The sequence below is a fragment of the Vombatus ursinus genome, unplaced genomic scaffold (assembly GCF_900497805.2).
Source record: "Vombatus ursinus unplaced genomic scaffold, bare-nosed wombat genome assembly UNPS02014830.1, whole genome shotgun sequence".
NCBI lineage: Eukaryota > Metazoa > Chordata > Mammalia > Diprotodontia > Vombatidae > Vombatus > Vombatus ursinus.
In genome coordinates this window covers 41,248,227-41,273,691 of record NW_020954608.1, presented here as the reverse complement: position 1 = coordinate 41,273,691, position 25,465 = coordinate 41,248,227, and the positions used below count along the sequence as shown (strand labels likewise).

The window sequence follows — 25,465 nt, the reverse complement described above, 5'->3', positions numbered from 1 at the left end:
TGAAGTTAACAACTATTCCTATCAACCTCCCAATACATAACTTGAGTCAAAATTAGTCCCAAGTCAAATTAGGCCCTTAAAACAATCACGTCGATTCTTTGGAAAGCAACAAAAGATATAAGGAAAATGATTTAGAACAGCAGTTCTTAACTTGGAGTACATGAACCTAAAAGAGGTCCATAAATAGATTACAGGAGTTCCATGAACTTGGGGGGGAAATGATTTTTCACTATACCGAAATTTAGTATTCCCTTATTTAAAAATAGTATTATGAGATGAGGTCCACAGGTTTCCTCAGTTTGCGAAAAGGGTTCATCACTCTCTCTCTCTCTCTCTCTCTCTCTTCCTCTCTCTCACACACACACACACACACACACACACACACACACACATACACAATGTTAAAAAAAACAACAACTTTGAATTAAGGAATGACCCTAATTACTAATCATTAAATAATACTTTCATCTACTATTTTTATTTTAATTAAATGCAATGATACATGTGGGTTCCAGCAATATGTAAATATTTCATTTTGTCCTGCCCACTCCCCATGGTGCATTCTAATGTATTTGACTTATATGTGCAAAAGTACTTCAAAGTTATGAAGATATGAGTTTCTCTGATTATATTCAACCAACATTATCATTTTTATACATAGCTTGCCTTGGAAATAAGAATTTGGAACTCAAGAACTATTTACAGACTTATACAAGACAGTGTATGTAGAGTTTCAGTTGAAACTTTAAGCCAAAAACCTATGTACCATAACATTTCAGACATTCAGCTGTGGCAAGCATCTCGTCCAATGTACATATTTATTTGACATCATATATCTGCAGTACTAAGCCCTAGGATAACATGACAATTTCTTATAATGGGCTAAAGAAATATGAGGAGTAGCATGGGGCAGTGGAAAGAACATGAATTTTGAAGTTAGATAATCTGAGTTCAAATCCTGCCTCTTTCACTTACTAGCTGTAAGACCTTGGGCAATTCACCTAACCTCTCTGTGCCTCAGTTTCCTTATCTGTCAAATTAAGGGGTTGAACTGTATCAGTAGTGTCAAACAAATAGAAATGGATCACAGCAGCCTGCATACTGACTTAGAAAACCACAGAATAATATCTGTGTTTTACCATATTTTTATTTTGTTAACTATTTCCCAGTTATATTTTAATCTCTTTGGGCTGTATGAGGGAGTTTTGCAAACCACACACACCCCAGGGACAAGAGTTTGATATCTCTGTACTAGAGGACCTCTAAGGTCATTCTAGCCAGCAATCTAGAATCTCATGAACTGTGATACTTAGGCATATAAACAATAAATGAGGGAGGAGGGAGCAGAATCATGACCAGGCCCCTCCATACAAATGTTAGTCAACATCCGGACATAGAAACATTGTTAATTTCTATTCACAACCGCTATCCACAACTCACTATTCTCAGTACCTTCTTGTCAACATCTATCATTTGGCAACACGGTATTTAGCACGAAGCATTGCCTTAGTGTAGTTTTTTTTTTTCTTCTTGAAGTTGGTATAGAAGGGACAAGAATATCTTCTTTTATATTACCCTGTTCAGTTTCCACTCAAAATAAATTGTTTTCATGATTCTTACCAAAGCAACTATTCTACAAAATAGAAGATCTGAAAATTAAGAGTTTTTTTTTTCTCCAAAATTAGCTTTGACTTTAGAGTTTCTTTGTAATGCTGGTAGAACCAAGTGGGAATGTAAATTCGCAACCTTATACAAACTTAGGAGATATTGATGTTGTCAAACTAAGAGACTGCCCTCACATGGTTAATTTAATGCAGCATTTCTCAGAAAGACTTCAAAATGTCATAGAAATAGTGAGAATGTGAATCAGGAAGAGCTGAATTTAAATCCCACCTCAAACATTTACTAGCTCTGTGACCCATGTCTCATTGTCTTCATATGTAAACTGGAGATAATTATGGCATCTAACTCACAAGGCTTTGGGGAAGATAAAAAGGGTCAATTTTTGTAGAGCACTTTGTAAATCTTAAAATGCTACATAAATGTCAGTTATATGTATGGTGTAGACAGATCTGCATGCACAAGTGCTTACACACATGTATATACGTGTCAGCAAAATGTCTTGTCGGTGCTATTTTTACTTACATGAATATATGTGACAATATCTACTTTTGAATGTGAAATGTTTTACACTGCATATCACTTAAGATAGCATAAACTAAAGGAAAAGGCACTGGTGAAGGAAATAAACATTTATTGAGCACTTACTATGTTCCAGGCACTTGTTTAGGCATTCAGTCACATCCCACTCTTCATGATCCTGTATGACATTTTCTCAGCAAAGATAGCAGAGTGGTTTGTCATTTCCTTCTCCACTAAATTAAGGCAAACAGAAGTTAAGTAACTTGTCCAGGGTCACACAGCTAGTGAGTATCTGAGGTCAGACTGAAACTCAGATCTTCCTAACTCCAGGCCTGGCGCTCTCTCCATTGAGCCACCTAGATGCAGCAGTTATAACACAGTGGATAGAGTACTGGCCCCAGAGTCAAGAAGTTGAGTTCAAATATGGTCTCAGACACTCACTTGCTGTATGACCCTGGGCAAGTCACTTAACTCTGTTTGCCTAGGTTTCCTCATCTGCAAAATGAGCTGGAGAAAGACATGGCAAACTACTCCAGTATCTTTGCCAAGAAAACCCCAAATGGGGTCATGAAGAGTTGGTCACAATTCAACAGCAACAATCTAGAATTACCCGTGTGACCTTGCCATGTCATTTATCTTTTCCAGATTTGAGATTACTCACTTGTAAAAGAAAGGGATTAGATTAGATTATTTCTAAATTATTTCTACCTCTAAAATTCTATTCTAAGAAATGCATAACTATTTTACTCCAAACTATTGTTAATTTGTTTTGGGTCAATTATAAATAGGATATTTATTATTGATGATCTATATGATATTATTTTTTCCTTCTCTTTCCCACTTTCCCCATTTGCTAGCCCTCTTTGGAAAGTTGTAGATACTAGAAGACCTAGTGAAGATTTCATAAATTCAGAGGATAGCTACTGGTTGAGTGGGAGATGACCAAGCGGTATAAAATGGAAAGAGTATAACAATATCAACTTGATGGACAAAATACAATGCACACATATTTAAACCAAACCTTCCACAAGAACAAGGGGTAATGCTTATTTTGAGATATTGGACTTTCATGATTTGTCCATCTATATAATATTTATTAGTTCTTAGTTTCTTTTACATTAATGAAAGTTCCTTTGGTAAATTGCAGCCAGCATTCTTACAAGAACGGAAAGTTAGTGTCAGTCTACCTTGTATTTCTATGGATTTTACTTGGATTTGCGGTAGGGAATGTCTTGAGGCAGTAAGCATGAAAGGTCGCTGAACCCTTCACGCAAAGTGTTCCTCTTTATATTATTGTCATTATGTATTATTTGAAAAGTCATTTTGGAGTTTCATATTCCCAGAAAAGTACACTTCCTAAAAGAAAGCCAAAAGGCAACATTTCTTCTCAGACCTGAAATTTTGTCTTTATAGTTTTGTTAAAAAAAAAAGGTTATGCCTTTAAATCCCATAACATGAAATAAGATACTATATACTACATGCATAAAGATTTCAATGACCAAATGGAAGACATAAATAAATAAGGACAAGATCATGCTAGAGAATCCATGACAAACTGCTTAAATGATATAAAATTAATTGATCCATAAATAATTAAGCAAATAATCTGACCTGTTAACTCTCCTGTTTTAATCTCTTCAACTCCTGGTATTCTTTTCTTTACAACACTAAAAGAGAGAAAAAAGTGTTAATATTTCTAATGCAGAAAAAACCCAACATTTATGATAGAAATATTCCAGAATGTTATTTCAGAAATCCAATAAATTTTCTAGCAGGAATTATTTCTCAACTAAATGGAAAATCATTCTTAAGATATGTTTCATAGTAAGATATGTAAGATAGTAAGATATGTAAGATAGTTTCATAGATGATACATCTATGAACATCATGAGAATTTTGATGTATTTTAACAATGGGTTTAAAAATGAAAAGTTAAAATTAGTTATGGGAACTTTTGTCTACCATATAGACTAAAGCTCTTCCTGATGCAAAATATCATTCTTTCTGCCCGGATAACTAGGAAATCTTGGAAAATTAAATACCTGAAGATTTTAAATTGTGGGTACCCTAAGGGCAAAGGAGAAAGTCAGAGTAGTTTCAGTTAAGCTGTGGCATATTTCCAATGATGTTAAAAATTCAAAAAATGACGTAAGGGATATCATTGAGAAAATATCTGATCAAAAAGTTTATGTGGTACAAGTGAGAGATAACATAACTCTGAGACAACCTGAGGTCTCCATTTGTACTCTCAAAATGTAAAAAGATCTTTAATATTTTGGGTATATTCTTTGAAGAAAATTCATGAAAGAACATGGGCAAGAATTGTACAGATGAGGAAACACAGATGGGTTGTAATCTACTCCAATAAATGGAACAGTCATATTGATAAGCATCAAGAAATGTTAAAGTAAGACAAGAATCTGGGTATACTAAATTCAGTAAATTTTTAAGATTTATTTTTCAGACCAGATTCATGATTAATTTGGTGTAGGCAACTCCTGGTGTGGAAATTCATGTTACCAATATAGATCATTATGTACCATTTAACCTACAGCATAGAAGAGTTGCCTAGGGCACTGAGAAGTTAAGTGATTTACCCAGGGTCACACAGTCACTATATGCAAGAGGATCTACCTGAACCAGTCTTGCTGATTGTGAGATTAGTAGCTCTCCATTCACTATGTTTTCCTGCTTTTCAAGAATTGCCCTGTTATGCATTGAACCAATCAAATGTATGTATATAATAACAACAGCAGCAGCAACAACAATAACAAACAACAATTCACTTGTATTTATATAGCACTTTAAGATTTGTGAAGTATTCTCCTTACAACAATCCTATGAGTTAGGTAGTACAAGGTTAATGAAAACCATTTTATATATTGGAAAGCTGAGGCTCAGAAAATGGTTTGCCTAAGGAGCCATACAAGTACAAAATGTGGGAGTTGAAATATATATTAGGTTCTTCTTAACTCCAAAACAGTTTTCTTAGTCCTAATTATGCTTCTAGACTAGGCTAATGGCAACATATATGAAAGAAGCAAAGATAGACCTCATTGTTTCAAAGAAACTTGGCAGGTATCAAGAAGGTACTTATTGGAAAGTGTCAATGGTGTGTGTGTGTGTGTGTGTGTGTGTGTGTGTGTGTGTCTTTTAAGCCTCAATAAAATATTTTGAAAGAGGAGAAGAGAAATTTGAGAAATGTTACAGTAGATTTGAGAGAAACTTTGCAACTACCTTAATGTTGGGGGTATAAAGGGATAAGAGTCAAAGAGGCATCAAAGCTTTCAATGTTGGGTGACAAGGAGGATGGTAGTGCCATCAACAGAAATAAGGTAAGATGAGGGAGAATTAGAAGGGAAGATGTGAGGGACTATCTGATGTTGGCTACTGCCAAGTGAAGATTGTGGCAAGATGGGGTAGGAACAAGATATTAGGAAGTAACTGGAGCTCACGCTCCCAAGGCAGGGGCTGTGCTAGGCGGAGCTGTGGTGAACTGGGATGGGCTGGATACGGAGAAGTAACCGGAGCTCACGCTCCTGAGGCAGTGGGCAGTGCTATGTGGAGCTGTGATAAGGTGGGGAAGGAACAGAATACAAGGAAGTAGCCGGAGCACGTGCTCCTGAGGCAGGGGGCTGTGCCACGTGGGAGTGGGATGGCAGAGGACGAGTTCCCTTGGCTTAGTCCCCTCCCTAAGTGCAATGTCAACCCCAGACGCCTCCTTCCTGTGTCCTTCCTGACTTCCTGGGTCACATACTTTCCCTTTGTGTAGCACTGACCCCAGACGCCTCCTCCCGGTATCTGGGCCTGACTTCCTGGGTCACATACTCTCCCTTTGTCTATGCACTAATCCCAGACGCCTCCTTCCTGTATCCGGTCCTAGCCCCCTGTGTCACTTCCTCTCCCTTGGTGCGCTAAACTCATACATCCCCTTCCGGTATCTGACCCTACAATCAATGACTAGTAGGCGGGCTGAGGAGGAAGGGCTAAGTAGGTACTTAAGGAACGGTCGTCCGGGAGCTCGCTCTCTCTTTGCTCCTGCTCTCTTGCTATGGCCTTCCTGCTTGGCCTTGCTGTGATGGCCTCTGAATAAAGCTCGGGTGTTGGCACCTCCTGGTAGGCTCGTCTCTGTGTGTTTATCCGGGTAGGCTCCGAAGACTGGTAAGTATGACTCTGGCAGCCTGCTCCTTATAGGAGGAGAGTGCACGGCGCGGCCGGCACAGGAAGATAACGACTTCAGTGTGGGACATGTTGAATTCGAGTTCCCAATGGGACATCTACTTTGAGATGTCCAGGACACATCTACAGATGCATGGATGGAGATTAAGGGGAAGACTCGAACTGAATATAAAAACTTGACAGACACCTGCATAGACTTAATAATTAAAGCCAATGAAGTGGCTGGGTTTGCCAAAGGAAAAAATGCAAAGAGGAGAGAAGGCTAAGGATTGAGCCTTAGGCAATAGCTACCCTTCCAGGATAGCTGGATGAATATAAGCCAGAAAGGTGAGAACTAAATGGAGCAGTCAGGCAATTAGGCAAATAGGGTCATGGGACCTGAGGGAGGAGAAAACAACGAGGAGAGGGTGGTCACAGACTCCAGTGCTGCAGAAAGGTCAAGGAAAATAAAGAGAAAGAAAAATCCATTGATCAAACAGAATAAAGAGAGAGAAAAATGATACTGGACTTGGTGTTTAAAAGATTACTTATGACACCGGAGAAAGAAATTTTAGCTTAGAGTTGTGTAAAAGCCATATGACAGAAGACTAAGTTTTGTTGTTGTTGTTATGTTGTGAGTAAGTAGTAGAACAATAAAATTAGCATTAGTAGTAATAATGATAACTAGCATTTATATAGTGTTTTGATGTTTGCAAACACAATACACGCATAAGTGTGTGTATGTATGTATGTTGTCATATACTAGTTTTGTGACCTTGGGCAAGTCACTTAACCTCTGTTTACCTCAGTTTCCTCATCTGTAAAATGGAGATAATAACAGCAGCTACCTCTCAGGGTTGTTATAAGGATCAAATGAGATTGTCAAGCACTTAGAATAGCCTAGCACATAGTAAATTCTATAGAAGTGTTAGCTGCTGCTGCTGTTTTAGTAGTTATTATTGCTGCTATTGTCTTATTTGATTCTCCTAACAATCCTAGGAGATAGGTGCTATTATTTTCCCCATTTTACAGATGAGGAAATTGCAACAGACAGAGATTAAGTGACTTTACCAGCATCACATAACTAGTAAATGTCTAAGGCTGGTTTTGATTTCACATCCAGCATTCTCACCCAATGAAGACAGTATCTAGTATCTTGAATTCTCTTTTAATAAGTTGAGCAGAGGGGGAGGGGATAGTTTTAAGGCAAAAGGTTAAAGGTGAGAGAGTTAATTTTTTTTTCCCTCAAGACAGCGGACACTTAAGCATATTTGTAAAAGATGGAAAAGAACCAGATGTGGGGACAGATTGGAGATGAGTGAGAAAATTATCAATGGAGCGAGGTCCCATAGTACACTGGAGAGCATGAATCAAAGGAACATGAGGGGTTAGTCTTGGTAAGGAGTATGGCTTTCTTCTTCCTTGGGACCAAAGACAATGAAGACAACATGGGTATGAACAGAGACATTTAAGGAAGAGGTAGGAATGGGGGAGTATATCTCACGATGCATGGTCTTCTTCTCAGAAAGGTGTGAGGTTACCTGCTGATAAAGGTAGGAATTTGGGAGAAAATAAGAGTTTAAAGAGAGAGATTTGGAATATCTATTCTGAGGAGTATGACAGAAAGTTAATAACAGATCCATTAAAGGATTTCTGAGTATTGAATAAATGAATGATAGATATCAGACCCAGAGTCATTGCATTTCCAGGCTATCTACCTGAAGTTCTCAATGAATCAGGAAGAATAGAGAATAAATAACTTTATATTCTAATAGAATATTGGTTGTCAGATAACACTCCAAAAATAACAACAATAAAAAAAAATGTAAGATGTTCTACTATCTGTTCATTCTATGGGGAGTTTCAATGAAATTCAATCACTATTGCCACTTATTTAGGCCTTATCTTAGGAAAACAATATTTTAATTTAAGGAATAGAGAGGCTTATAAAGATTATTTAATATAAAAACACCTTTTATTAAATTCTGAAAGCTAAAGAAAAAAGTCTAAGACATGAAACAAGCTGATAAAAGAATTATCAAGAAAAAAAGAAAAGTTAAGCCTTTGATTAGAACAATTAGATAAGGACAGAAGAAATTAATCTTTACCTTTTTTAAAAAATAGAGGATAACAGGTATGGTGTTTATATATTTATATACACATACATATGTGTGTATATCTGTGTACATAGATATACATACGCATATGCATGTACATACACACATGCATATGCATATGCATATACATATAAATAAACATACACATAGATACACACACACACACACACACACACACACACACACACATATATATATATATATATATATATATATATATATATTAAGGGCAGCTTGATGACTCAATGGATAGAGTCTTAGGCCTAGAGTCAGGAAGACTCTTCCTAAATTCAAATCTGACCTCAGTTTTGTGACCCTGGACAAGTCACTCAACCTTGTTTGCTTCATTTTCCTCAGTAAAATGAGCTATAAAAAGAAGTAACAAACCACTCTAGTATCTTTGCCAAGAAAGCTCCAAATGGGGTCAGACACAGCTGAAACAACTATATAAATATATATGTATATAATATATGTTCATACATATTGTGTGTGTATGTATAGTTGGATAATCAGAAGCTACTTTATCTTATTTACTTTGTGACCCATATTTTCTAGGATGGAAGGGGAATGGTAAAAATCATATCCCTAATTATAGAAACTTGACTAGTTTTTTTCCCCCACTAAATTTAAATCTTTGTGACACAGAAGGTGGAAAGACTATAGGGAAGATGTTTTGATAATGAATGATAGAGAATACTGCCAAAGCATTGTCTTTCAGTCATTCAGTCAATAAGCATTTATTAAGCACTTACTGGAATACAAAGAAAGGCCAATTATAGTCCCTGCCTTCAAGGAGCTCACAGGCTTATGGGGAAAAAACCTGCAAACAAATATGTACAAATAAGCTACATAAGCTAAGGAAAGGCTTCCTATAGAAGGTTGGATTTTAGCTAGGACTTGAAGGAAGCCAGAGAAGCCTGGGGGCAGAGAAGAGAGGGGCAAGCATTCTAGACATAGGGGACAGCAAGAGAAAATGCCTGATGTTGTATTTGTGGAACAGCAGAGCGGAAAATGTCACTGTATTGAAAAGTCTGTGTGTAGGGGAAGGGGTATAAGAAAACTGGAAAGTCATGTCATGAAGGGCTTGGTTGCCAAAAAAACTTTGTATCTGACCCTAGAGGAAATAGGCAGCCACTGGAGTTCATTGAGTAGGGGGTGACATGGTCAGACACTGCTGCTTAGGAAAATCACTTCAGTGGCTAAATGGAGGACAGGCTGGAGAGTAAAGAGATGTGTGTCAGGCAGATCCACAAGCAGCTATTGTGACAGTCTAGACATGAGGAAATGAAGACCTGCTTCAGACTTCTCAGGTTCTACTTCTGTGGGCCAGTGTTCTCTTATGTTGACTATTATGATTTGCTTCTATTTCTTATAGGTCTCTGCATGGGCAGTATAAAATAGTGAAAATATTCAAATATCAAGTCCAAAGTTGTTGCTTTTAGATTACTGCTAGTACTTTCATTAGATTCAAATTGGTTCCAGACAATGCTGACACTAGATCTTGGTAGATCTAGGCATACAAGAACCATAGTGTCTATCTTCTGCTACCACCATGTGATTCAACTGAACTAGACTTATTGTGCAGTCATTTCAGTCATAACTGACTCTTTGTGACCCCATTTGGGATTTTCTTGGCAAAGATGATGGAGTGGTTTGCCATCCTCTTCTCCAGCTCATTTTACAGATGAGGAAACTGAGGTAAACAGAGTCTTCCTGGCTAGTCTATCTACTGCATCACTTAATTAGGTGCCCCCAATTAAAGTACATTTCTTAATTTTTCTACTAACGTACTTCTCTGACTGTAAAGACTTCTAGTTTTCATCTTCATGGAAAAGGAGTGATGAAAGGAGAGGATCTAGAAATCAATTTCCGCATAACTCGTATTCTCATTGTCTCAGGATTTTTTGAATAATCACCAACCACTGATAATTTAAAAAATATAAATTGAGAGGTTTCTCTCAGTCTAACCCTGCTAGCAATCACTTTACATATCCTCAATTCTTTTTCAACCTTCCCCCCCACATTGTTGTAATGTCCTTATCTGTATACTCTGACTTTATTCCTAAGATAATATATCTCTACAATTAATATATCACAACTCTTTGTTTAAATATTAGTAAAATTGCATTCAATTAGTTAAAAAAAGTTAAATTAAGGATTAGGCATTATATGATAAATATCATATAAATATCATATGATAAAACTGAAGCAATAATTTCACATAAGCTGCATCAAATGGAATAATATGACAAACATGCAAATTAATGACAGAAAAATGACATGCGTGAAATTATATAAAGGTAGCTACCATGACAGTATTAGGTTTCCAACAATTAGTAAATGAATAGTCAAATAATATCCACTAGATATGTACCATGTGCACAAGTACATCATCCTTTTAAATATGTAGCTTAATGCAATATTCTTGCAGTTTTCTAGACCAAACTGTCCTTCCCTGGCCACCACACCCTTTTATGTGTTTGATCTTATATGCGCATGTAAATTTATTAAAGAAAGGATTGTCTTTGCTTTTTTGTGTTTGTATTCCTAGTACTTAACACTGTGCTTGGCACACTGTGAGTGCCTAATAAATCCCATTAATTCATTCATTCGTTCAAGTAGAAGCATTGCCAAATATCTTACAGTTATTGTTGAATGGAAGTACAGTAGCTTGGTAGTGTTTTTAATTCTTTTTTTAATTAATAAATCCTAGACAAGTCTCACAACAATGCACTCAGGAAGAAATACACCATACTCCCTACTCCCATCCCGTAGTCTGCTACTGGCTTGTCTCCTTATACATTTTCTCTCACTGGGTTCAAAGACACCGGGGTATGCTTTAGAAAATCTGAGAATTTATCAGAATTACAAAAACTGTCTAGGCCCTAATCCAGAGCAAAGCAGGGAAATTTCTTCTCTTCTGGGCTACTTTCCCCTTTCTCAATCTTTAATCATGTATTTATAGGATTAGAAAAAAATCATTATAAATCATCATTAGATTTAATAGCAGTATCAGGTAATTAATGAATGTAAATAATTATATTAAAACTTAAAGAAGCTGTGATGAGGTTTGTAGCTAGAGTTACCTGCCCTGATAAAGCAGGGGAAAAGGATCAGCAGAAGGCATTCATAAACTGTCACAGATTACTGGTTCTTCCTAGTCTCAGTTCAAGACCTCTCTTCTACCACATGATTCCACCACCACTTGTTCCATAAATCAGCTGCCTTCCCACCCTAGAGAAACTTCTTACCTGGGGCCCCACTATTCTGAATAGTGATTGCTTCTTCTAGACCACTAGCTTAGGAAAAAAGCCCCAGCCATGCCTCACTTCACTCCTGCTTTTCTGACTGTCTCTTCTACAGCTTCACTAGTCTCTCTGCCCCATAAGTAGCTTCTCTCCCTCAATTATGGGACCACGAAATCAGGATCAAATCAACTCTACTACAGTTCCTGGATAATGTGTGTCAATATGTTCTCTCAGAGACACCTCTTCATCCCTCTAGTTTTCTGGACCAAACTATCCCTCCCTGGCCATCTATCTCTTTTGTGTTTTCTCTCGCAGTAGAATGTTAAATTTCTTAAGGGTAGGGACTGCCTTGTTTATATTCTCAGCTCTTAGCACTTTGCTTGGCACACAGCAAGTGCTTAATGAATGCCGCTTCTTCCCCCTCCTTCCTTCCTTCCTTTCTTCCTTCCTTCCTTCCTTCCTTCCTTAGTTCCTTCCTTCCTTTCTTCCTTTCTCTACCCCAATTCCTCCCTTCCTTCCTTTTCTCCTTTGGAGTTCCATTCCATGCACTCATCTGTTTTCATCCTGTTCTTGCCTCTCTGCTTCTTAGTGAAGTACCCCAAAACTTAGCACACAAATTCTTCTCAAAGCCATTGGAACCTCCAAAAAAATGATAATATCTGGTAACAGTCTGGTCCACCAAAGTCTCTGGGATCTCATTTAAGATACTGCATAGGTATACTAATTATACATTATCCTGGGTCTCAGTAACCTAAGGCTACAATGACAATTAGCTTATCTAAGAGACCTCTATATGGATGCTCTAGTGGGTCCTAATATAATAACAATGTTATAACTCCTCAAGCAACATCTTAGTTATTTAAAAATTCCCTAAAGATAAAGCCTTTAACCAAGGATGTGACTCTAATTGTGGAAATTTTTTGGCATTAGTAAGTGAAAATGTATAATAACGTAAGTGGGAAGTTCAATGTTGAACAGAGAGACTTTGTTGTGTGTGGTTTGTCCTTTGTTCTTGAAGAGAACCAGGACGTCAGGGAAATGATGACTTGACTTGCAATTTAAGTGGATTTGAGTGAGGGAGGGCTGTGCAAACGCACCAGCCTTACTATCTCCTCCAGAGACATGTAGGTCCAGTGGCCAGATATAGATCAGGATGACTAGATGCAGTGGGAGAGCTTGGCCTTTTTAAGCTAAGGTCTTTTCAACAGACTTTTAAAGTCTCTGAAATCATACCACATAGGCTTAAATGAGTATCTCACCTACAGTATCTACTTTTTTCTTCAGTATACATTATTTCACTACTGACCTAGTATCATTTTCCAGACAGTGTTGACCTATTGTTTGACACCTCAGTTTCCTTAAGAAAAGCCAGGAGAAGAGCACTGGTTTCTTTCTTTCAATCAAGCCACAGGATATTCTGACAGACCAGTTAACCAAAAGCAGTTAGAAGACCAATGTAAAGGTAATAACTTGAACTAAAATCGGAAAGAAAATAGAAAAAGAAGCAACAGTAGTCAAAGGACACACCACTAGCTTCACATTGTTCTTTCCCTGGAAGGACACAGTGTGTCATGATGAATTACAGTTAATTTGATCCAGCGGTACAGTTAGGTTGAGACCGACAACCCATGATGGCAAACAGTGCCTGCAAGATCATCTAATGAGGGGGCAAGGCTGCCTCACTATAGCCGCTTCACTCAATTAGTCGACAAGGCTTTTAATGCCACTCTGTGCAACTAAAGCAATTTTGATTACTTAGAGCCAAGTCTCCATTTAGAATGATTCGGAAGCTGAAGCACTTTTAAAATATGTATATATAAATTATCTAGAGAGTATTTGAATGGTAATAAGCTATTTGAAAGCCAGTCACATTAGCCCTTATTTTTGCCTAAGTAACACTGAAATATACAAAAAAAAAGTTTAAATGATGGGATTTACTCTAGTAAACTAAATGTAAATAAGATAGCAAGTGATTAAGGATATGTAGGGTGTGTATTCACTATGTGTATATGTCTTTCTGTGCCAGGATTACAGTTGGTGCATTATTTTCATCAGCCAACACGAACAAGGGTGTTGCTTATCTAATATATGTCTATATGTATAGACATATATGGTCTAGAAGCACAGAGATTTATCGGCATTGGCATTTGCTGGTAGAGTGAATGGACATGGCCACTTCACCAATTCTTTTCACTACTATTTCTTAAGGTAGAAAAAACAAAGAAGATAAAATAAAACCATTTTCTCAGTATGTATTTCACTAAATGATCCTGCTGTTTCATGAAGAATAGCCTGCCCTAATGGAAAACATTTCATTTTAACACATTCCATTCGGTAGTTAAAAAAAAAAATCACTGTGTCTACTGTGTCCATAGTGTGGTTTCATTTTGGCCATCTCTATTTTTTCACTACTTAGTATGCTTACCTCTTAGAATTACTTCTTTGTAGAACATGGTGAAAATTACATTGCTAACTGCCCAGCTGAAAGTGATCTCTCCTACCTCAAATTTCTTTTAGTATTTTGCCTGGACCTCTCCTTTTTCCTTACCATATTATCTTTATCATTATATTTATTTGTTTTTGTTTTATATGCTAAGCTATGTCATTTTTCATCTTTTTATCTCTAGTACCTAGTACAGTGCTTGTCCGTGATAGGCATTTAATAAATATTTGCTGAAGTTCATCCTCAGTCCATTTAGTAGAACATATTCAATGAGAGGCACACATCAGGCATTCGATAAACATTTGTTGAAATGAGCATGTAATTTGTTAAACTAAGGAAATTGCTGTCACTTTAAAGTGAGCACACCTTTCTTCCATGACTTTTTCAAATTCCCAAGAAATGTCAAAGCACCAAAAGTGGGGACTGCCAAGTGGAAACCATAGTGCTTGCTTAATAAATAATGTTTAAATGCTACATTAACTTTGAACTTTTTTTTTCCCCTCAAAAGAAGTTATAAGTGCTAGGACACCATTTAATGCAACAAAAACAGCTATTTACATAGTTTTGTTTTGTTTTGTTTTTTAAATAAGAATTCATGTTTAATAAAATGGTGACTCAGTGGCCCAAAAAATTAAAAAAATTAATTCGAACTTTCATCTCCAGAAGTAGGTTAGGCACTAAGAGAAATCTGGTCAGAAGGTATTATTTCCTCCTGCTGCTGCTGCTTCTTATCTCTATGTCTCTGCCCGTGTCTGTCTCTGTTTTTGTCCCTCTCTCTGTCTCTTTCTCTCTCTCTCTCTGTGTCTCTGTCTGTCTCTGTGTCTCTGTCTCTGTCTGTCTGTCTCTCTCTCTCTGTCCCACTTTCAAAATGAATAGTAGGGGAAGATAAAGGACTAAAGGTAGGTAAAAGGATCCCAGAAATCATGAAATAAAAGAATGAGGAGTTATCCTAATAATATATAATCCAATTAGTATCAAACCCTTACTGAGTTTCTTTTTTCTTTTTTTTTTTCCCTTCCTATCTGGCTTTCTATCTAATGTGAGGTAATAGAACCTGCTCCCAGTCTGAAGAACACTTCTAAAGGGACAGATCAATTCCAAGGCCCCATCAGGGATTATAAACCACAAGGGACAACACTGGGTTGAGGAGGGTCCATTTTATGCAATTTATGAGTTGATCAATTTCCTTTAAGACTCTGCTAATATAATACTGAGTCTTTGAATTAACTTAATGCCCTGGAAATCTTCCAAATCAGTATTAGAGTAAATACCCCTCATTGTGGATTTGCAGAGGCAGGAATCTTGTCTTGTACCAGCACATACTATGAACACAGAAATTCCTGGCTAAATATGTGCTCAATAAATGTGTCCACTAAATCAATTAAAAGCCTGACACCAATTCTTAGGGGCCCATCATTAGAATTAGGACATGCATATGAAGATGTACTTAGTTTTTTTTTTTAAATTCAGCTACCTATAAGGGACCAAGGTGATCACCATGACCAAATTATCTTTTAGTACTATGTATGTAGCTTAACATTGTTTGTAGGCTCAACTCTTACATGTCTATACGTCCCATGTCCCTATCTTCTGTAGCAACATTTGTTGATAGGGATGATTGATGTACAGTAAATAATAATAATAATTTTTTAAAAGCTGGAATGGGAGTAAGAAGACCTGAGTTCAAATCACCAGAAAGGTTTCAGGTCATGTTCACCCAATAGCCGTGATGTGGTCACTGACTCAGTGACCACAGGCATGTCATTTAACTTATCTGGGTCTCAGTTTCTTGATAGTAAGATGAGAAGGTTGCTTTTTGTGATCTCCAAGGTCCCTTCCAGGTCTAAATCTCCAAGCCTAGGATGCCATAACCTCTGACAAAGAGCAGAAGTTAGCAAGTCAACAAATACAGAAGAAACTATCAGAAAAAAATAAGCACAACTAACAAGGTGACCCGTAAGGAATAACATTGCAGTTGATATAGCAGAAGCCTATTCTGGAAAGAAAGGGAAGAGGAGACGGCAAGGGCAAGAAGAGAAGGTTGTTATTATTTATAAAAATAATAGTAATAACAACAAAAATTACAAAGTCCAAGAAATCCCTAATAGATATTTCAAAATACCAGAAAAATTAAATTTACTTTTTGTAAGAATAAAACTAATTTTACACTTTCTTTCAGAGGACCTGACTGAGGAATATCCAATACCTATAGGAAAGCCCCATAATTCTAATAAGGATCACATAATAGTTTAATGTTCTTCCAAATTTGCATGTATCTTAGAGCAATAATAAAGTTTCATTCTGTTAGCAAACCTTCCTCTTGTTCTGGATCCATCTTGATAACCTTAGGAAAAAAGCTGGGGTAGGAGCATAGTCTAAGCAAATAGGCAATATTAACAGTTCTTTATATCAATATTTCATTTAGAGCACAACACTTTTTTTAAGGTTTTTATTCAGATTTTTTTTTCTGCTTAATAACATGTTCTACTTTCTAAAAAGTCAAAGGTATGGAAATTTAAGTTCCAAAAGCAACACAACCTCTCTGTTTTTTGTATTACCTTGCTGTAAAATAATATAAGCAAAGCTATGTACAGTGTTTATTTCACTGAATATAGCATCCCAGATAGAAAAGGCATGGAATAAGGAAGGCAGAAAGGACTGCAGAGAGATATTAGAGTAAGGAAGAGGGATAAAGGCACCTATTGCCGGACAGAAGGTATAAAGACTCTTTGTAGCCACTTTCCTCCAATGTGAAAGGGATTTAAAAGGAACTCTGCATTTCCCAATGACAATTTTGTGACTTGAAACTCTATTGGGAATATATTTCGCACACTACAGATAACCAAGATGTTTGCATTCCCACCAATCTAGAGATAAGGCATTTTACTCTTACAGACATAAAACACACAGTATATGAATGTTTAATGGAGGCTAAAACTGGGAGCAGAATAGAAAACAAGAACAGAGCAGGTTAAAAAATATCTGGTTTCTCTCTATCAAAATACTAATTAAAATTCATGTTCATGGGGATGATTATACATATGTTTTTGAACTAAAAGTCTAACCTGGCACTATTTTTTGGCCTTATTTTTGTGACAACATTTTTGTCCATATGGCATGAAGTGAATCATTTTACATCTTTTTTTTTTTTTAAGCTCTATGTGTTTTTCTTGTTGTCTATTCTCTCTTCTCCCACCACACACACACTGGCAGCCGCTACCCAGGCACCAAATGCCAACTCAACCCTGCAAGCTGGCTAGTATAAGGACTACACAAGTACTGGCATTTTCCTTTCTTTGCAGAAATATTCACCTCCCCACCCCCAAACTCTCTCTCTGTCTCTGTCTCTGTCTCTGTCTCTGTCTCTCTCTCTCTCTTCTTTTCTCTCTCTCATCTGATAGATACCACACAAAGTACTGCAGCCTGAGCATGCTTTCTTTGCTTGTCTTCTAATATTGCTCCCAACTCCAAGATTCCGAGAATTGTTCAAGTTTTAACCTGACCCTATGAGTTGAAATGTTTATTAAGTCGTTACTATCCCCCCCCCAAATCTTCTTGCCCTATGACACACAAGCCTTTATAAAGTCAAAAGTAATTCAAACCAATGGAACTAGCCTAGACACAGCAAAGCTAGAAACCACAATTGGCCCACCAGTAGGACTCCTGCAAATCCTTAACTGCAATGCTCCATAGGCCCATTTTCTTGACAGGTGTATATCCCTGCCCCATGTGCCACTGAGGAGCCCATTCACGTGTACATTTTGGATAGTACACGTTTAGTACACATGCATCCCCCAGCTTCCTGACATTGCTGAGTTTGTGTAGAAGGGCAGCAACTCCACCTAACAAATGCAACTTTAACAACAATAAAACAACCTAATAGCTTAACATGCCAGGGGGCTAATGTGGCGGGCCATTTACCGCTGCACTAAATAGCCCCGGTTTGATTCTCATTGCCAAGTGTCGACCTGAGAATTGTGAATTCAGGAGCAGTTCCTAATTCATTAGATAAAGGGGGTCATTGCTCATAGGGCTGAGAAGAAACAGAGAGGACAAGGAACCAGACACTGTTAAGTATTTGAAGACAACCAAAAAATGTGCTGCCTATGATTTAATCAAAAAGTTTGGCCATTGCTACTCTTGGGTTCTGTTCTTTGTAGTCTAGTACACTAACTTCTAACTTTGAGCAAGTTCAATGTGTCTCATAGGAATCATCTGGAATGGGGCTAGAGGATAAAGAGATTGCACTCCTTTCCCTGCTTCTCTCAAAGATCTATTAGTTATTATTTGTAAATTACTTTAACATCTTGGTACAAACATAAAAATATAAATATAAAGGATTTTTACTTAACCTAAAATCTACCAGTGAATGAACCTGCAAGATGATTCTGTCCCTAAAAAAGACAAAAAAATTTACTATGGATGGTTGTAAAACTGTGTAATAGATGGAAGGGGAATACTATGAATGAAAGTGTGAACAAAACTCTTGTTAAGATGCTATATCTAATTTTTTTGTTTTATTTTTGCTTAGGTGGTTCTGAAGAATAAGTTCAAAGTTCTGCTATATGACATGGGAACAAAAAGCATCCATCTTATTTTCTAGTGGTGAGAAAGAGGAGAAAATTAAATCATCAAAATTTTAAAATGAGATCTCTGAAAGGGTACATTTTTATTTCCTGAACATTAGCCCTAAAACAACTGATTTCTCTAATTCCTGCCATCATTCAGATTGGCCTTGAATTACCTCCCAATAGGCCTCCCATGTGCTTGTAGATGAGAGTGTGTAATGGGGGATCTGTTAATTAACTAGAAGCAAAGTTGCACGGTGGGGATCAAACACTGGATGCGTCCTAAAACTCCCACAGAGAAGATGAAATGCAGCGCAAACTTTAAAGACTTCCCGTCATTAACTGAGACCTTGGCTGCTCCTGGCCCAGACCCCTCCTGTTTCAGAGAACAATGAGGACAATGATGGCAGAAATGAAATAATGCAGTGAGGAACAAAGGAATTAGCTATTTACCTATAGAAAAAGAAAGAAAATGGGGGAGGGGGAGAAAAAGAAGGAACTTGATTTTCTATGGTTCCTGTCTACTTTTAATTAATTTATGGCTAACAGGGAATTACATAGAGAGCACACCCAAGAGCATTATGTTGGAGAGCAGCGTTAATACATGTAACATCTCCAGCTTACTCCTAGCCATAAAGGAAAACAAGCTGAGGCTAGAAGGGTAGTGTGACAGACAAGAGGAGAACGGAATTGAATAAATGACAAGAAGTTGAACTAATCTTTTACTCTTAGAACCAACAAGAATATTATGATTTAAAAACCAAAAATTAAAAATAAAAAGCATTTCAAGGGTAATAAACCCTCTTGAATGAGTCTTCAAATCATCACTGCTGTGCAGTGAAAGGCTGCAATTGTGAACAGCCAGAGCTAAGATTTTGCAACACTCATTGGCCCATAATGGCAACTTGCCAGGAACCTATGGGTAACTTTTGTACAAATCTATATAAATATTTTATCAACATAAAATGTAGACAATCAATATATTGGCTTATTTTATTTCATTCCTTGATAAGAGAAAGAGGAATTTGAGTAGACTGACAAGTAATAAAACTACATCTGAAGAGAAGTCTTTATTTCAGATATGAAGGAAGTACACTGGGAGAGACTTTCCACACCCCCAGAGTTGAAGGGCTACAATGAGACTGGGGACAGATAACATCAGCATGCCATGAAGGGAGAAAGGTCTGGCCCCTAACTTCCTAAGGCTCAAATTCTTCCTCTGAGGGAGTCTCTTACACTGTCTCAAAGGGGAAAGTATTACTCAGAGGTGCAGATTACAGTACTTCCTCTTTTCAAATTTAAGTTAAAAATTTAGAAAAATAATTTTCCTTTTCAAATTGAGATAGGATTTTGTTTTATTTTTTGCATTCAGTAAAACAAACAAACAAATCTATGATTAGGTTTAATTTATAGCATACTTTGTTTTCCTATTTTTTTTAATTTGAAAGGATCAGGTTTTAGCTTAATAATAAGTTCAACTTTTAAGGGGGAAAATGTATACTGAAAAGACTATGTTCTCAAAAGATGAGGTAGAGGTTTTTGGACCATCTGACTTTTTATGCCCAGATCGATGACAGATTCTAAACCATTAAATTCAGTCAGTAATATATAACTCAGAACACAATGCCATTCACTCATGATAATATGATCAAACTGAATAGCTTTTTTAATACTAGGTATGAAATAAATACTTTAACAAAAACTTATAGAATGGTTCATATAGTGGACCATGTAGGTCTGTATAGAGGAAAAGAGTCCTAAGGTTGCAGTCCAAAGACCTGTGTTTGAATCCAAACTCTGCTACTTATTAGCTGCATGACCTCAAGCAAGTCTTTCCTTCTCTGTAACCCCCATCTATAAATTGGAAAGGCTGCACAAAATAACCTCTAAGGTTCCTTTGCATTCTAAGTATTATAAGCAAATGACCATTATACCCGTATTAGAGATTGTTCTTATACCCTGGTTTCACTGAATTGGATCTGAACTCTAAAAAGTTTAAAGATAAACTTAAAGCTAACCTCTATTTAGAATCTTTTCTTCCCTATCAGTTCTTCATCTCATCCTATCAATACTCTGCAAATAATTTCCTTTTTTAAAAAATATTTTATTTGCAATTTATGGAAATAAAACAAGCATTTAATAACATAGCATGATAAAAAAAATCACACATGAAACTGCAAATTTATTATGTACAACTTACTATTCTTTTTAAGTGTATAATTAAGTTACAATGTAAATTTCTTTTTTTTTTTTTATTCTCTGTTATCATGACAAACTTCTGGGGACATTCGGGTATTGTAGCCATATTTTTCCTTAGGATAATGACATTTCTCCTCTTCTATTTGACTATTTTCTTTCCCTAATTGTTTCACCAAAGGGCCCCCAAAGCTTTTACCACCTCTAGTACAAAACAAACAAAAAAACCCTCTATTTTTGTTTTTTCCGGTTCTTTTCTCAAATCTCTGATAATGAAATGGCTCTCTTCCTTGCAGGCCAATCCCTCTCAATGGGCCCTTGATTCCATTCTTTGCAAGTTTTGTCCCTCAATCATCTATTCTCTATCTGATCTTTAACCTCTCTCTTTGTACTGATTCTTTTCCCTACGGCCTTTAAACCGGTGACCATCTTCCACCTTACCTCTCTCTCCCCCAGCCTTCAGATCCTAACAATAAAACCCAAACCAAAACAAACAAAACAAAACAAAGCAAGCAAACAAAAACCCTTTACTGGACTCTATCATCCCCTCAAGCTATAGTTCTATTTCTTCCCTCCCATTCTCAGCCACTCCTAGAAAAAAGCTTCAATGTTTCTAGTTCTACTCTCACTCTTTCTTGAACATTTTGTGGCTTTTGACTGCTTCACTCAATTGAAATTGTTCTCTCCAAATTTACCAATGATCCCTTAATTGCCAAATCTGAAGGTGTTTTCTTAGTCCATTTTCTTTTTGACTTGGCTGCATTTGACATTGAACCAGTCTTTCATCCAAGATACTATCTCCTCTCTGGGTTTTATTATTACTCTTTCCTAGATCTTCTCTGGGTTTCCCTAACCTCTCCTTTTCAGCCTTCTTTTCTGGCTAATCATCCATATCATGCCCCTTAACTGTGAGCCCTCTAACTAAAGACTGTCCCATGGGCCTTCCTTATCTCTGTCTCTCCCTCCCTCCCATGTTAATCATCATTGTAACCTTGGCATTACACTGATCATCCTGGACTCCTCACTTTCCCGAACAGTTGCCAAATCTTGCCATTTCTACCTTCATTTTTTATCTCAATCAGAACTCTTCACTCACACAATCTTAGTTCAGGCTCACATCATCTCTCCCCTAGAATATTGCAACAGCCTCTTAAATAGTCTTAAATAGTTTCCCAGCCTTCACTCCCCCTCTGTTCTAGTTCATGCTACTTGTGGTCTCCACCATTAGAATGTAAGCTCTTTGTGAGTAGGGATTATTTCATTCTTTGTACTTAGATCCTCAGAGCCTAGCAAAGTGCCTGGCACTTAAGTGATAAATAGATAGATAGATTGATAGATAGATAGATAGATAGATAGATAGATAGATAGATAGATAGACAGATAGACAGATAGATAGATAGATGGATGGATAGACAGACAGACAAATATATAGATAGATCTTTTTGCAGGTAACTCACAGATGTATATAGCTAGTCACAACATCTGACCCCTTTTTTCTGTGCCTATAGCCACCATCTTAATTCAGGTCCTCATCACCTGTGGTCTAGTGGTCTCTTAACATATTAACTGATTCACTCTACTTCAAACCATCTCCACAATGCTGTCAAAGTGATTTCCCTTAAGTGGAGAACTGACCATGTTATTCCCCTACACAGTGAACTCTAATAGTCCATTATTGCTCATAGGATAAAATTATAAATTCCTCCTTTTGACCTTTATAACTCTTTTGAAACTGGCCCTAACTTCTTTGCAGTCTGATGATACATTTCTCTCTTTCTTGCATGGTGTAATCCTGGCATATGGTAGGCACTTAATAAATGCCAGATGATTGACTGAGTCTTTTTTAATTAATTAATTTATTGTTAGGCAATTAGGGTTAAGTGACTTCCCTGGGTCACACAGCTAGTAAGTGTCAAGTGTTTGGTCTGAGGCCGGTTTTGAACTCAGGTCTTCCTGACTTCAGGGCCAGTGCTCTATCTACTGCACCACCTAGCTGCCCCCCAATTGACTGAGTTTTGTTCAGAGATAATTGTAAAAGGTTCATTTGTTTGTTTTTGTGGAGAAGACATGGAGGACAGTTCCCCTAATTCACTTTTTGTATTTTAAGAACCTCAGAATACTTTTTTTAAGCAAAGTGTAAAAAAGAGGGTGAGACCACAACTATATATCTCAATTCATTTTCTTGAATCTAATGACAAAATTTAATGGGCAAGTCAGGATTCTTTCTTGACACAAAGAGATAAACTAGATAGTGATGAATATTACTGTATGGCTCAAAAATGCATTTTGCAAATCTTAAAGTGCTACATAAATGTTATTTATCATCATCATCATCATCATCATCATCATCATGCCAAATAATATCAAATGAACTGAAGCAGATGGGAAAAAGTCAAAAACTCCCAAACATTGTCGTTAGAAATTAAGATTTTGAAATAAAGCAGAGTAGCCAGGAATCAATGTTCTTTTCTTAGAAATATGGGAATCCTGTATTGAAAGACTGAGGCTTTCAGAGCATGACTCATGCAGAGAAAATAAGGTGAGATGGTCAATGAAAAACTAAGATTTATTGGAGAGAAGCTAAAATGTACAGTTTAATTAACAACTATTTTAGTCTGGTATTTTATTAAGATATATATATATACACAAATATATCAGAATTTTTTTTTAATATCATTGACCCCTTGGAAAGGTCATTGCAGCCTTTGGACCCCTTCTCTGGATATTATTTTTAAATGAATGAAAATAGAATTAAAAAAGAAAGCAATTATACTGAAATAGTTATCTAAGAATGAAAAAAAAAATTAAAAGCCCCCCTCCAGCTACTGCCTACAAAAATGCTTATATCCCTCCCAGCCTAAAAAAATACTCCCTTGATCCCTCTGTCTTTGAAAACAATCATCCTATTTCTGTTATTTGGCTAAACTCCCTGAACAAGTTGTCGACAATAGGTACCTCTACTTTCTCTCTTGTCACTCTCTTCTTAACTCCTTACAATCTGATTTCTGACCTTATCATTTCACAAAAACCTGCTCTCTCCAAAGTCACTGATGATCTCTTAGTTGCCAGATCTAATGGCCTTTTCTCATTCTTCATTCTCCTTGACTTCTCTGCAGCTTTTGACACTGTTAATCACTCTCTCCTACATACTCTCTTCTCTCTAGATTTACAGGACAACAGTCTCCTGGTTCTCATCCTTCCTATCCAACTATTCCTTTTTTACTTCTTTGCTGGATCCTCTTCCAGACTGAACCTTCTAAATGTAGGTTTGCCCCAGGTTTCTGTCTTGGGCCCTCTTTTTTTCTTCCTCTATAATATTTCACTTGCTGACATGATCACTCACATCTCTAGGCTGATGATTCTCAAAACTATCTATTCTGCCCCAATCTCTTTAACCTCCAATCTAGTATTTTCAATTGCCTTTCAGAAATCTTGAACTGGGGATCCAGTAAACAGTTTAAACTCAACATGTACATCACTGGACTCATTATCTTTCCCCATACACTCTCCTCCCCTCCTATCTTCCCTATTCCTGGAGAGCGCAACTCTATTCTTCCAGTCCCTCAGGCTCAAAATCTACAAATCATCCTTGACCCCTCAGTATCGCTCACTCTCCATATCCAATCTTCTGCCAAGGTCGATTGAGTTCACCTTTGCAACATCTTTTAAGTACACTCCTTTCTCTCTGACACTGCAACCGTTCTAGTGTGGGCTTCCATCAACTCGCTGCTGTTCTATTACAATAACCTATCAATGGGTCTTCCTGCCTCAAGTATCTCCCCATTCCAATTCATCCTCTATTCAGCCGCTAAATCTATTTTCCTAAAGTATAGGTCCAGCAGTTCCAGTTAAGTTGCACACAGCCACTAAATCAATAAACTCCAAGGGCTCCTCATTGCCTCTTGGATTAAATACAAAATGCTATCTTCAGCATTTAGGCTGACCATAACCTGTCTTCTTCTTATACCTTTGCTGTTTAGTTGTTTTTGGTTGTGTCAGACTCTTTGTGACCCTACTTAGGGTTTTCTTGGCAAAAATACTGGAGTGGTTTGTCATCTCCTTCTCCACCTCATTTTACAGATAAGGAAACTGAGGCAAACAGGGTTAAGTGACTTGCGCAGAGTCACACAGCTAGTAAGTTTCTAAGGCCATATTTGAATTCAAGAAGATGAGTCTTCCTGACTCCATGCCTCCATTGTGCCACTAGGTGACACCTACCAAATTTTCTTCAATCTAGTGATACTGGCATCCTGGCTATTCCATGAACAAGATGATCCACTTTGTCTCCAGGCATTTTCTCTCACTGTTCCATATGGCTGAAATACTGTCCTTCCTCTGTTCTGACTACTGACCAGCCTGACTTCCTTCAAATCCCAAGGAAAATCTCATCTTTGATTGGAAACCTTCCCCAATCCCACTTAATACTAGTGTCTTTTCTCTGTTAATTATTTCCTACTTATCTTGTTTATAGCTTACATTGTGTATATATATATATATATATGTATGTATGTGTGTATGTATATATATATATGTGTGTGTGTATGTATATATATGTGTATGTATATATATATATATATATATATATATATATAT

The 25,465-nt window shown here is 37.0% G+C and overlaps 1 protein-coding gene across 1 annotated transcript in view; it reads right to left on the bottom strand.

Annotated features, from left to right (window-relative positions):
- The window catches only part of SOX5 (SRY-box 5), a 1,269,090-nt gene that overhangs the window by 835,380 nt on the left and 408,245 nt on the right, over positions 1-25,465 (bottom strand). Inside the window, exon 4 of the mRNA XM_027838648.1 lies at positions 3,754-3,809. The gene's annotated coding sequence lies outside the window, so the exon portion shown is untranslated. The remainder of the gene's footprint in view (positions 1-3,753; positions 3,810-25,465) is intronic.